This window comes from Lissotriton vulgaris, chromosome 2_1 (genome assembly GCF_964263255.1).
Source record: "Lissotriton vulgaris chromosome 2_1, aLisVul1.2, whole genome shotgun sequence".
Lineage (NCBI taxonomy): Eukaryota > Metazoa > Chordata > Amphibia > Caudata > Salamandridae > Lissotriton > Lissotriton vulgaris.
In genome coordinates, this window is record NC_141687.1 from 2,110,356,019 (window position 1) to 2,110,370,127 (window position 14,109).

The 14,109-nt window shown below is 51.4% G+C and overlaps 1 protein-coding gene across 2 annotated transcripts in view; it reads left to right on the forward strand.

Annotated features, from left to right (window-relative positions):
• CGNL1 (cingulin like 1) overlaps positions 1-14,109 on the forward strand; it is a 579,392-nt gene that overhangs the window by 477,616 nt on the left and 87,667 nt on the right. The window lies entirely within an intron of this gene.

A 14,109-nucleotide genomic window follows, 5' to 3' on the forward strand; every position in this document is an offset into this window, starting at 1 on the left:
TCTGCGCTTGTGCAAAGTAGTATATTATAACCAGCCACGTAAGAGGGCCGATCTGCGCTTGCGCAGAGTCCCCATCTCCAGACCTCACACGCGTCACCCAGCATCACAGGCACTGGTCACGCTCGAACCCACGCCATCTTAAACCTTTGCACCTAGGATCTCCGTGCAAACCAGAGTGCTCCACAGCCCGGGGATGAAGTGCTGTGTAAATGTCACAGTGCAGTACATGGTATAGGCCAATTCTACTACAGTACCTGCTTCAGTGCACACTTACACTGAGAGCAACTGCTGTGCTGTGAGAGCTGTGTGGGCTGTGAGAGCTGTGTGGGCTGTGAGGGCTGTGAGAGCTGTGAGGGCTGTGAGGGCTGTGAGGGCTGTGAGAGCTGTGTGGGCTGTGAGAGCTGTGTGGGCTGTGAGGGCTGTGAGGGCTGTGAGGGCTGTGAGGGCTGTGAGGGCTGTGAGGGCTGTGAGGGCTGTGTGGGCTGTGTGGGCTGTGTGGGCTGTGTGGGCTGTGTGGGCTGTGTGGGCTGTGTGGGCTGTGTGGGCTGTGTGGGCTGTGTGGGCTGTGTGGGCTGTGTGGGCTGTGAGAGCTGTGAGGGCTGTGTGGGCTGAGAGAGCTGAGAGCTGTGTTGGGCTGAGAGCTGTGAGGGCTGTGTGGGCTGTGTGGGCTGTGTGGGCTGAGAGCTGTGTGGGCTGAGAGAGCTGAGAGCTGTGTTGGGCTGAGAGCTGTGTGGGCTGTGTTGGGCTGAGAGCTGTGTGGGCTGTGTTGGGCTGAGAGCTGTGTGGGCTGTGTTGGGCTGAGAGCTGTGTGGGCTGTGTTGGGCTGAGAGCTGTGTGGGCTGTGTCGGCTGAGAGCTGTGTGGGCTGAGAGAGCTGTGTGGGCTGTGAGCTGTTGGCAATATAAATAACAATGCCATTTTTTTATAAGTAAAAAAAAAAAAGTCATGAGCAATGCCAATAACTCTAACTTTTCCAAAGGCGAAACCATTGCATTGTAAATGCTTGTTACTGTAGGCCACTCTACAACACTCCACTCTGATGCTCTACTCCAGTCTGAAACTACTTCAGTCTACAACGCTCTACGCAACTCCCTCTACACCACTCCATGCCACTTTACCCCAGTCTATTCTATGATACACTACTCCACTCCAGTACTCCACTCTATGCCACGCCACTCCACTCAACTTCAAACCACTCCACTCTGACACATTACTCCACTCTAAGTCACTCTACTCTGCAATTCCACTCTACTACACTCTACAACCATCTACTTCTCTCTACACTTCTCAACAACATTCTTCTTCACTCTATGCAACACCCTCTACGCCACTCCACTCCACAACTCTGTATGCCACTCCACTGTAGGACACTCAAGCCCACTCTGACACTCTACTCCATTCTACACCCTTCCACTCTACGACACTACTCCCTCCACAACTCCACACCACTCCACAACTCCACACCACTCTGACACTCCACTTTTCTCCCTCTACACCTCTCCACAACTCTATGCCACTCCATTACATCCCACTCTACTTTACGACTCTCTACTTCACGACACTTCACACCACTCTCCTTACACCACTAATCTTTAGGCATGCTGAACAGATGCCATGCTGGTGTACAACATGGATAAAACATATTGGCAAAGCAAATAGCTCTAGCAAAGTCAAGATCAATTGGCTCTGCCAATGCTTGTTGAATAATAACACTCTTTCTGTTAGAATGATACTGAGGTTCTGAACTGTGAGGAGGAGGTAAATACATAACTGCATTTCTTCGGAGTCATTGTACATTCTTTTAAGTAAAAGCTGTAAATGTGCTTTTGCATTAATCCTTCATGGAAGTGTGAATGACCTTTAAAGGGCACCGCGAGGCGCGACAGGCCAGCGAGGGCCCTAAGCAGAATAATCTGATTCCGCCATGCCAAGCGCTAACATTTGTACTCGGATATGCCCTTAGTCTCCTGGAATGTGTGTCGGCAGTTTTAAAGCCAAGCATGGGAAGACTGCGTGAGTTCGCATGCATTAGCAGAGCCATTTGTAATCATATCCAATTCATAGAAGCAAATGGCGTGCAATGTTTTAGCGTATGATTCGTTCGAGATTTGGTTGTTAAGTTCCTTATAAAGCAGCAGTGCAGTGGCCCAGGGTAGACGTCCGCGTTCATAGTTTGCGCGACCATCAGTTCCCACCAGGCTGATGGCATGAATCCGTCACATGGATGTGCCGTGGCATGCATTGGGCATTGCTGGTAACATTGGCATCTAAAAGGTGATGGTCAGTTAGAATTGTTTTTTCTGTTGGAGTCACTCATGTTATTTCTTGAGACCTAAAACTTAGACTTTATTCCATAGGTACCATTTAACATTTGTTAATTAGCAAAACGTGCTACATATATTTTACCCCAAGCTGTGCTCTTCTTGGTTGGTTTAGGGTTGTCTATTGACATCTTTACCTGCTAGAAAACCTCGTATCATCTATTCTTACAAAAAACACAATGAGAAAACATACAAAGAGTGTGGGCCTTGGCTTTCATATGGTTTTCATGGTTGCATTGCTAGGGGAGGTTGTCCGTCACAGCCACGACATTTCTTGAATGTGCTACATTGTCTCACGTGGTTTGCCGTTAGGTTTTGGTGTTGGGCATTAAGTAGATGTGACATGATGTGTACCTGGTAATTAAAATAGCGTGTGTGTTCTTTAATGTATTTACTTTGAGGAGACATTTTATGTGCTATTTTACCTTCCTTTGCTTAGGAAGTGCTTACTGTTTGGATGCATTAGGCTTTCATAAAGACCACCGGTGGTGGTCACTGAGGTGAATCATGCCTCCTTCTTTGGTAGGGGCGGTCATGGCGATGCACTGGAGATAAGAGACTTGTGGTCTCCCTGGAGCAGAAATCACACACCAGTCAGCTTGAGCTTTAGGCTTTCCACCTGTCCCTTAAGGCATTCCTGCGTTTCATCAGTTCAGTGGTACGTTAGTCCTGATGGACAACACGACCATAATGGGGTATGCCAACGAACCGGGTGCTTGATCTTACGTCTCCTATGCATGGAGGGTCTGATTTTGCGGTCTTTGGGGCAGGCTCACAATTTGTAGCTGATTGGGAACCATTTGGCTAACTTCCTGAATGTCAGGTTGATGATCGCAGTCAGTGTCATCTTTCCAATCACATGCGGCGTCTTCACCTGGAGGTAACTAATTCTGTCATCACCCTGTGGGCAGCCCTTTGGCGGACCTCATTCCCACTCATGAGGACACACACTGTCTGCTCTTCTATTCCTACAGTTCCTACTGCTGGCAGCCCTAGGAGACACTTTGTCTATGGTGGGACTTATGTCTTCACTATGTTTTGCCCCATTCCTCTGGTTTCTGGGATTGTGTGGAAGCTGCATCAGGACTTTGCACAGATATTCTTGATCATGACTGACTGTTCATAGTGCTTGAAACTCATATCTTGTTTGCCTATCCTTCTGCCCTCCTATTTTGTTTCGACTCCATGCAGACCTCCTGTAACAGTAGGAGAGGCTGGCTTTGCATCGGAACCTTCAGAACCTCACCTATGATGTCTGCAGATTGGCACCCTGTTTGTTGGCATAATGTCTGGAAATTATCAAAAGTTTACAGTTTTCGCTAGTAAGGGTTATCTGTGTGCTCTTTCAGATTTTCTTTGTTTGCTAAATCAACTGTTGTAAAAGTTTCATATCATTATGCCTTTCTGAAGTGGCTGATCCATTTGTTTCTCATCCTCCCTTTTTCATGCCTCAGTGGGTCCTAAACCTGGTGCTCACACCTGATGGGTTCACCCAGTTATTCTTTGCCAATGCTTAACTTGTAGACCTCGATTACCATTTCAGCTTTGGGCGTTACGAAGTTGCAGAATTTGTCTGTTAGACCTCCTGTTGACTCAATTTTTCTAGCCCGACCCATCCTTTGGACTATGGCTTAATTCCTGCTGGAGGTGGTTTCCCAGATTCACGTGGGTCGGTGCATCACTACTGATATTTTGCCCCCAATCTCCCACCAAAGAGGAGCAGAGACTGCACTGCCTGGATTCTCCTAGGACAATAGTGTATATGTTGGCAGGACCCATGAGCACTGGGTTTATAATTACCTTTTCTTCAGCTGTGCTAGTTCCAGGAAAGGCAAGATAACTCAGAAGTAGATGATTTACAGCCGGATTGTGCTGCGTTTCAACCTCTGCTATGCCCTTGCCAAGTAGTACCCTCTGAGGGCATTGGGGCCCCTCCCACCAGGATGAAGGCTTTTTTTGGGGGGGCATTGACCAGGGATGTTCTAGTTCTAGATATCTACCAAGCTGTAGTGTGGATTTCGGTACATAACCTTATCAGGCATGGTTTGACTATCTCCTCAGGAATGCAACCGTAGAGGTACTACTTGGACATTGGTTCAGGAGGTGAGGAATCCGCAGGCAGAAGCATTCATCAGAAGAACAAATTAGCCTACCTTTTGGTAAAGTTTTTTTTCTGTTAGGTTCTCCTTCTGCTTGTAGATTCATCACCAATCCACCTGCCTCCACTTTCGGAGAACTAGTTATGGGACTTCAGATAGGGTCCCTAGTTATTTTGGTACCGTGAAATTCCTAATAGTCTAGTTAACTTCTTCTGGGCACGATAAAAAGACAGAGAAGTTAGTCAGTGCTCCGAGTTGGGTCCTTACACAGCTCTCTGATGTCTAATCCAGGGTGGAACCCAGAGTCAGTGCAGCACCATTAGCACAGTAAAGCTCTTTAAACTTTCCGGATCTAGTCAAGTACCTGGAGAATATTCAAGAGGGGAAATACGCAGGTAGAGTATCACCAAGATAGATAGTTACCGAAGGATCTGAACTCCTTCTTCACCTTCATGTTGCTGTATCATTGCAGGGTTGGACACAGGCTGAACCCTTTGCAGAAGGCATAACTTTACCCGCTTGTTGCACCATGCAGTGTGTGTCCAGGCTATGTTTGTAGAAAGCGTGATTTTACCTCTTTGTTGCCCCTTTGCAAGGTTTTACAAGGCAGAATACCACTAGGTTTAAACTGGAGGGAGCACCTGTCGGTTACTAGCATAGCAGTATGTTAGAAACCAATTCCTGTTTGTAGGAGTAACAAAAGTTAAAAAGGGAATGTAAGACATTTGTGAAACCTCAGTCATTAAAAGGTAAAACGTTGGGGGGCGTGGCTACGCAAGCGGAGATGGCGGTCGCAGCTTGCTAGAGCTCCCGCCGGCCCGCCGATTATCCGACGAGTTATCCTGTCCCCAAACCCACAAGCCCACTACCGGACCACGGCTGATGTTCCTGAAGGCGCCGGGAACCATCCGGTGGGCTCGGAGGTGATCTCGTGCCCCCGGACAGAACCGAGCAGAGAGGGGCGAGGTGCGGCCTGGTGGTCGCGGAGCAGCCGGGGCCTCGATTTTAGCGAAGCGGCAGAGTGCACTGCTTGGCCCGGGAGCGGCCGCGGTGTTGGCTGTCCCTGAGGCCGTGACACTACTGACGATCCTTCACCTGGGGCCAGGCTGGGCCGGAGAGAGGCACGGGCGCCACGAGTGGACAGTGGCAGCGGAGGCGGCCTGGTGGCCTGGCGCAGCCGGGACCTCGATTTTCGCGGCCTCGTGTCGGGCCGGGGCCGGCGGCCTGGAGGAGTGACTGGCATCCCCTGGAGACCCTGGTCGGAGGCAGACGGACGTAGGGCGACCGGTGGCCCGGCGAGCAGCAACTGTGAGTAGTGGCCCTCCCCGGCCCCCCCCCCCCCCCCCCCCCACCCCCCGGGCCCGCTATTCAGTGACATTATCGGCGCAGCAGTGCAGGACGCTGGGAGTCCTCGCGCCTCCTGAGGGGCAACGTGGGTCACGGGGGGCCCTGGTCGGCGGCGGCTGGGGGGGCTGTTCCTGGGGGAAGTGGCTGACGCCTGCCCCCTATTTCTCAACTGCCACTAGTCCTTACCGAAGAGACTTCTTTCGGGTCTCCCCGACTGTGGTCCGGCGACCCTAGTGGCCCTCATCCGCCCGGACAATCATGACCAGGGGAGGTGGTGGATCCACCAAGCAGGTGACCATAGACAAATTTACTGGCCCCGGTGGGGGCCCTGGATCGTCGGGGGGTGGTCCATCAGGAGGAGGGCCGGACAATGCAGCCCTTATGGCGGCTATAACCCAGTCACGAGACATGCTGGACGCAAAGATAGGGGCTGTTGGCGCAGACGTAACCCTGTTGCGCCAAGATCTTAGAAACGCAGTGGCACGAATCACGGAAGCCGAGTCCAGGGTGTCAGTGGTGGAGGAGGATGTAAGTGCCCTTAAGAAGAGAATGGCGGCGGTGGAGGACGCGCAGCGAACCACAGCGCTCCGGGTGGAGGATGCTGAAGGGCGGGCACGGCGTAACAACCTCCGTTTTCTTGGATTTCCGGAGAGCTGTGCCAAGGGCAATATGGAGAACTTTCTCACACAGTGGCTGGAGTCATGGATGCCCCCGGGGTCGCTATCTGCCTGTTTTGTTATCGAAAGAGCACACCGCGCCCTGACGCAAAGGCCGCCTGAGGGCGAGCGGCCTAGGGCAGTGATCGCTAGGCTGTTAAATTACCACGACAGGGACGCTATACTGAGGGAAGCCAGAACCAAGGAAACCCTCCTGTTTGAAAATCAAAAGATCATGATTTTCCCTGACTATACTAGACTCGTGCAGCAACAGCGCCATTCTTTCGTGGCGGCTAAGGCTAAGCTGAGAGGTCTTAAGCTACAATACTCCCTGTTGTACCCGGCGCGCCTGAGGGTGATATTCCAGTCACGGACACTGTTTTTTGATACCCCGGAAGACCTTTTCAAGTGGACGGATGAAACAGTACGGGTCAGACCGAATCCTCAGCCAGGACTTCATCCAGGCACCCTTGAGGGTTCACCGCGGGCGCAGAGAGACCAAACGACAAAGAGTGGGCGGCCCAAACGCTCTAAATCACGCAGGCGTGCGGCCTCGGTGGATGGCTCACAAGACACTGGTAGAACAGAAGACTCGGAGCAGTCGGGAACAGATCACTGAAGTCTCCGGAGCCTCGACTCCAATTTTTTTTGCTAGCAATGCTGTGACTCCGGGCTGGGTGCGCTGAGTCGCTTGAGACCTGTGAATGACTGACCACTCTGCAGCTCTGAGATAGTACTGTTTTGATCTCCTAATTGGGGGGGAAAGTTTTTGGTGGGGTTTGGGACTTGGGGACTACGATATAAGGGCTACCACTCTCCTAGTTGTGAGTGGGACGTCGAGGGGAGGGGGGTGTGTTTACGGTTTTTCTGTTTGGGATGTTGGGATCCATTGGTATGGGTGGGCCCGGGCCCTCGGTTTTGGGCTCGAGACTACCCATGCCGCGACAGGTACTTCATGGTTCATTGAGGTATAGGGTGGGGGGAGGCGGGATACGGGCGGTCGGGGATGCGACTGCTGAGTTGGGGAAGGGAACTGTTGCAGATCACGGGACGAGGGGGTTGATAGTTTTTCTTGGGGTAGTTAGTGTACTGCATGTGTGTACCAAGATGATGCTTTGTGGGGTGTGTGGCGGGTGGTGCGGGCCTAGGGGGCTTTTATGGTGGACTCCGATTGACTATGGCTGAATCGACCGATCGACTCCCTGTGGACTTTATGCGGGTGGTTACGTGGAATGTCAGGGGATTGTTAGACAAGATTAAACGGGGGGCGGTGTTGCGATGGGGGAAAAGGGAAGCGGCAGATGTATTACTGCTTCAAGAAACTCACATGATGGGCACGAAGGCACTGGGCCTACAGAGATTTGGATATCAGCAGGTTTTCCACGCGGGGTTCTCCAGAGGATCCAGGGGTGTGGCCATATTGATACACCGCAGGGTGGCGTATGTGCACGAGAAGCAGTGGGTGGATCCTCAGGGTCGCTACCTGTTTGTTAAGGGCATGGTGGGCACGGAGCCCGTGGTGTTTGGGAGTGTGTACGCCCCCCCTCCCCTGCAGTGGGCCCTGGCAGAGCGGCTGTTTGCGGTGTGGGAAGATGTCTCTGGTTCACTGGCAGTGATTGGGGGTGATTGGAATGACGTGATGGACGTGAGTGTGGATCGCCGGAGACGCCAGGAGGTGACCGACACCACCCCCCCCTCCCTTCCGCCCACCAGATTGCATGCCATGAGTGAGGGGCTAGGCTGGGTGGATGCTTGGCGACATATGCACCCTGTAACCCGAGACTATACGTATGTCTCAGCAGTACATGGCTCGTTCTCGCGGTTGGATTATATGTTTCTACCTGGAGAATACTTGTGTAGGGTGAAGGGTGCAGACATCTTGCCGAGGGGCCTGTCCGACCACTCCCCAGTTTCGGTTAAAATAGATCTCCTTCAGAAACGGCAGCCGTTTAGATGGAGGATGTCCTCGTGGCATCTCCTGAAACCGGCGTACACTAAGCACTTACGAGAAACCATAGACCATTATTGGCGGGAGAACCTGGTGGAGGGTGCCGACGTAGGTGTGGTGTGGGAGGCTATGAAACCTACCATACGGGGAGTCGATATTGCATGGTGCTCGGCGGCCCGTCGGCGGCGACGAGAACATACTGCGGAGGCAGCTGCCCGAGTAGCGACCCTCGAACAAGAACACAGTACTGGTGGTGATGGGGTGGATCTGCGGCTGCTCCTGCAGGCACAGCAATCGTACGCGTCCCTATTGCTAGATGAGGCCAAACAGGCGTGGCTCGCCACCAGAAGTAGGGTGTATCAATGGGGGGACAAGTCGTGTTCCATGCTCCATAGATTGTGCCAGCACAACTTCCAGCCCCTCGTACTACCGGGTCTCACGAACGACAACGGAGACGTTCTAACCGACCCAAACGAATTGGCGGCAAGCTTCGCCACGTACTTTACAGACCAGTATGCCCCACGCGACCAATTACCTGAGGGCGACTTGGCCCGCTTCTTCGCGGAGTTCCCGCCGGTGCCGGTGTCGGACGAGACCAGGGAGGCCCTGGATGCACCCCTCACGGCGGAGGAACTGGGAGACGCATTGGGGCAACTCAACGCCGGTAAGGCCCCTGGACCAAACGGCTACCCGTGTGAGTTTTTTAAAAAATTCCATGTGCAGTTGGGACCGCACTACCGCCGAGCGCTGGAAGCGGCCCGTACTCGGGGTCTGCTGCCACCAGACTGGCGCCATGCAGAAATAGTGGTCTTTCAGAAGCCTGGCAGGCCCCCAGATAGCCATGATTCGTACAGGCCCATCTCCTTAATTAATACTGAGGCTAAGATACTGGCCAAGGCTCTGGCGAACCGTCTGGCTCCACACATTACTGCTTTAGTCCATTCGGACCAGGCAGGCTTTATGCCCCAAAGGGCGACGCGACACAATATCAGACGCGCACAGGCGGCGATCGACGCTGTTGGAGCCCTGGGGGACCAGGCGGCGTTGTTGCTGGCCGATATCAACAAGGCCTTCGACTCGGTTGGCTGGTCGTACCTATTTACCTTACTATCTTGGCTCAACTTAGGCCCGGTCTTCCTATCCTATATAAAGCTCCTCTACACTGATGTTACAGCCTCGGTGTGGGTCGCCGGGGCGGTGTCAGAGACATTCCGCATAGGCCGAGGGACCAGGCAGGGCTGCCCGCTCTCCCCCTATCTTTTTGCACTGGCCATGGAGCCCCTGGCGGCAAGAGTGCGCCAGGATGCACAGATACGGGGCTTTGTATGGAATGCTACCCTGTCGGACAAGATCGCGTTGTACGCGGATGATGTCCTCTTTTTCCTTACTGATTTGCAACGCTCGGGTCCACGTGTCTTGGAGATCATGCACCAGTTTGGAGAGGCCTCGGGCTTGTATCTCAACCTCCACAAGTCCACCCTGTGGGTGCTATCAGGAGACCCGGTGACAGACCCCTGGGCTTCAGGATTACGGATGGCCCCGAATGGGCTGAAATACCTTGGGGTGTTTCTCTCAGACTCGGCTGACACTGCCTGGGACCGTAACCTGCAGCCCGTCTGGGAACGAGTTCAGACGGACGTCAAAACTTGGTCTCGAATGCCCCTGACAATCTTTGGCCGTTCTGCCATTTTCAAGATGGTTGCGCTCCCGCGCCTACTCTACCAGTTGCAAAACCATCCGTATCCTATCCCACCTCGGTGGTTTAAACAGGTTAACTCAGTGCTGGGCCGCTTTCTCTGGACGGGAGGCTCTGCCCGGGTGGCACTGCGCACATGCTTTTTGTCCACCTACTGTGGAGGCCTGGCCACCTCGGATCTGCAGTCGTATTACCAGGCCGCTCATCTCCTTATTCTGAACGAATGGTGGTACTGTGACGGTGGGGACCCGGCCTATGCCCTAGAACGTGCTTTGATGGGTGATAACTCGCTCCATACCATCCTATACTCACCCCGACTGCGTAACTCGCTGCCAAGGGTTACTAAACTTGTGTTTGCTATATGGCGACAGGCCTTGCGTCGCGTGGGCTGGTGGGGCCGACTAACCGCAGAAACACCTTTATGGCGGAACGGCATGCTACCTGAACTCTCTAAATTGTCAGGCTTCGATGGCTGGGATGCAATAGGTATCTCGCAGTTAGGCCACGTGATGTCTGGTACGTCGCTCAAATCCTTTCAGACCCTCAGTGCCGAATTTGATATGCCCCAATCTCAATTTTTCCGGTACCTGCAGTTCCGACATGCACTGACGCCCAGCATTGCCAACCTTGACTCACTCCCTGAATTTAGCCCGATCGAGGCGAAGGTCTTCATGGGCGATCTTGGGGACAAGAAAGTATCGCGCATTTATCAAACCATGGTCACCCACTGCTCCCCTACTCTTCTCTCACTGAAGACGACTTGGGAAGCTGATCTCGGCCCCTTGGACGAGGACGACTGGCGAGAGGCCTTGGAATCCCCGAGGGGGGCGGCTATCGCAATGCGATTCCGACTCATCCAATTCAAGATTCTCCATAGAGCATACTATACCCGAGAGCGTCTGTGGAAGGCGGGCCTGATTGGGTCCCCGGAATGTCTGCGGTGTGGGGCTGAGGTGGGTACGCTACTTCACACAATGTGGTCGTGCTCTAGGCTGGTTGGCTTCTGGAGGGGTGTTTGGGGCTGTCTGTCTGAGGTGCTGGGCTGGACCCTCCCCCGTACTCACCGTCTGGGTCTGTTGCACGTCCTGGAAGGGGTTGGTGGCAATATTTATAAGCGGCACCTGCTCCTACTGGGGCTGGTGGTGGCTAAAAGGGACCTGGCCCGAGCGTGGAAGAATGTGAGGCCCCCCCCCCTGACTGCATGGAAGGCTGGTATGGACTTCTGTATGGGCCTGGAGAGACCTATATTTGAGGCGCGAGGATGCCCCCGCAAACACTTTAAGATTTGGAAGAGGTGGGCAGACTATAGAGGTCTGACACTGGACCCTCCAGTGGAGCAAGAAGAAGACCTTTAGCCCCGTACTGGCTGGCAAAGCCCATGTCCACACACATTACCCACGTCACAATCTTACGTCGATACAGTTAGTGCACACATGCATGGGGTTCGGGTGGGTTCCAGGGTGGGGTCGGGGAGTTGGGTAGGTAGGTAGCGGTATAAGGTGAAGGTGGGGTAACTGTTTTCTGATATCCTTGATTGCATCATCTTCTTGCTTGGACACTTGGTTAACTGCTGTGATTGTATCGTAATGTCTGGTGGTGTAGTCCTGATTGTGGGCTGCCACTCTATTTCATATGCTCATCTTCATCAATAAACTGGTTGTGAAAAAAAAAAAAAGGTAAAACGTTGATAATGTTCAGACTCTAGTGGGATCACGTAAAGCAATTTTAGACTAGGGTAGATATGGTGAGAGATCACTATAACCTCAAAATTAGAGGTGTAAATTCATCAACAATGCTAGACTGGTTCTTTTAATTATTTTGTGTGTATTTGCTATTATTGACTTTTAAATTGATCTGCAATAGATTGCATTGTTTTTCAGAAAGCAACACTTTATGTATTAACGGACTAACAATAAATATTCTGACCTCTTTTTGCAGTAGAATTAGCTGCTACAACTGTGCTTTCCAAATTAAAATATTATATTCATGTTTAGGCATTGATTATACAAACACTTCCATAGAGACACTATAGAGATTTTGGAGGCAAAAAGTATTTTCCCACATATTCCTTTACACAGTAATGACTGAGTGTGGGTCAACCTATTTAACGCAAAACATGGCAATGACCAGCACATAGTGTAACACAAACATAACCCGAGGACCATTGCAGAGTGGCTTCTACTTTATGGCTATGCATTAATATTAGGGCTCTCTGTCTAATGATATTTCATTTTTTTAAACATTTCCCTCTGTATTCATCCATATTTATTTATTAGCCTTTTTATTGCACATGGCATATTTATGTAGTGAATAAATGTTGCTCACCTGGTTGCCCAACCTTTCCTGTGCCCTGACCGCCTGCAGCGGCTGCGACCAAGATAGGAATCGCACCCTCTGTTAGGAGGTGGGAACTCTTCCAGGAGTCAGAAACAAAGGCTTGCCTAGGTGGGAGGTGCCGCCTCCCTCCCTGACAAGAAGGCTAGTGAAGTGGCACATCAATGCAGTAAGCTTCAAAGCTCCCACCTCAGACATGCAACCAGGCTTCCTCCCAGAGGAGGAAAAAGCCAACCCTCCTGCCCCAAGCACATTTGTAACTCGGATAGGCAAGAGAATGAGATAGTCAGGAGGTGTTCATATCCCAGAAGCCTAGCCAAAGCCCCTAAGGTGGGCTGCCTGGTCTATACAGCCGACGAAGGGTTCTGCAGTTTTTAAAAGAGTAGAATAGAGGCTTCTGTGTAGAAAAGGTGTCACACTCCACAGGAAGTGGTCACCTCAGGGGCAGATAGGCAGCTGGGGCTAGTAGCCCATTGGCCACTAGCTCACACATCCCTAACTCCCTTAAATCTAGGATTTAAGGGGCTCCTATGGCAGGAGAGCCTCAGATCTGATCGATTTGCAACCAGAGGACAAAGAATAGACCCAAGTCTGCAACTTCAGAACCTGCACAAAGAAATGGCACCAAAGACTGCACCTGTGGCAACTGCACAACTACGACTCGTCCTGAAGCATAGACCAGTTCCAAAGGATAGAGGAACCCCACAAAGAGCCAAAGACAACTCCAGAACTCCCTTGGACTAGAGGTTCTAGTTGCCTGCAGGCAGAACCGCACCCAGACCCAAAGCATCACTGGCCAGTGGGTCCGCCAAAGGAATTGCCCAAACATAAATGGTCTTGTGCATTGTGGGAAATGTAGTCCTGACCTCCATAAAGTTTCATGTGGCTACTGTTTTCTGAGCTTGCCTCTGCCAAGGCTTGTTTGTGGCCAGTCCAGCTACTACTACCTTTGTTTGACCCTGTGCCTCAAAGGAACCTGGCAGAATCTTCAATGTGATGCCTCTTTGACCCCATTGTCAAGATTGTTATCCCCTTTCCTCAACACGACCATTTAAGCTGTAAAACCTGCACCCGTGGCTTCCTTTCTTCAGCACCAGGGACAGCCAGGACTACTTTGCATCTGGGTTCTATGAGCCAGGTAATAATCAACTGACTGTTGGAGCCTGATCCTGGGACTCGTATCACCTTACCTCCTAGTGGTTTACACTGAACTCGACCTGCAAGTGACCTATTGTTGTGAGTGGATTTCCCCATTGGCTGCAACAATATTGTATTGTACGATTGAAATGCACAGACTTATTTTTCCTTCAGAAATCCATAACTACAGTTTTACTCATCCGATTGTCTTCATTTTGGTGTCTCAAATTATATTAAAAAAAATATGCTTTATCTTTATAAATTGGTGTTGGATTTAGGACCACCACTTTTTCCACAATGATGAGAGCTTGAAACACATATGCTAGAGCAGGAGGGGATCCCGCTATGTCAGCTTCTCTCTCCATTTTAGATTTTGATGAAAAAATGACCCCGTATTAGGAGTCCGCCCACAGAGACACACCTGTATTTAGTTAGTTTGAAGACTTCTGCTGTCATATAGTCATCTCTTTATTTGAGGACCCATTGTTATTATATTCTGTGCTACTTTGAGGATGTCTATGTTTGTTTCATTTTATCATACGATATTTGTGCTTCAGTTTGACTTGTGCATG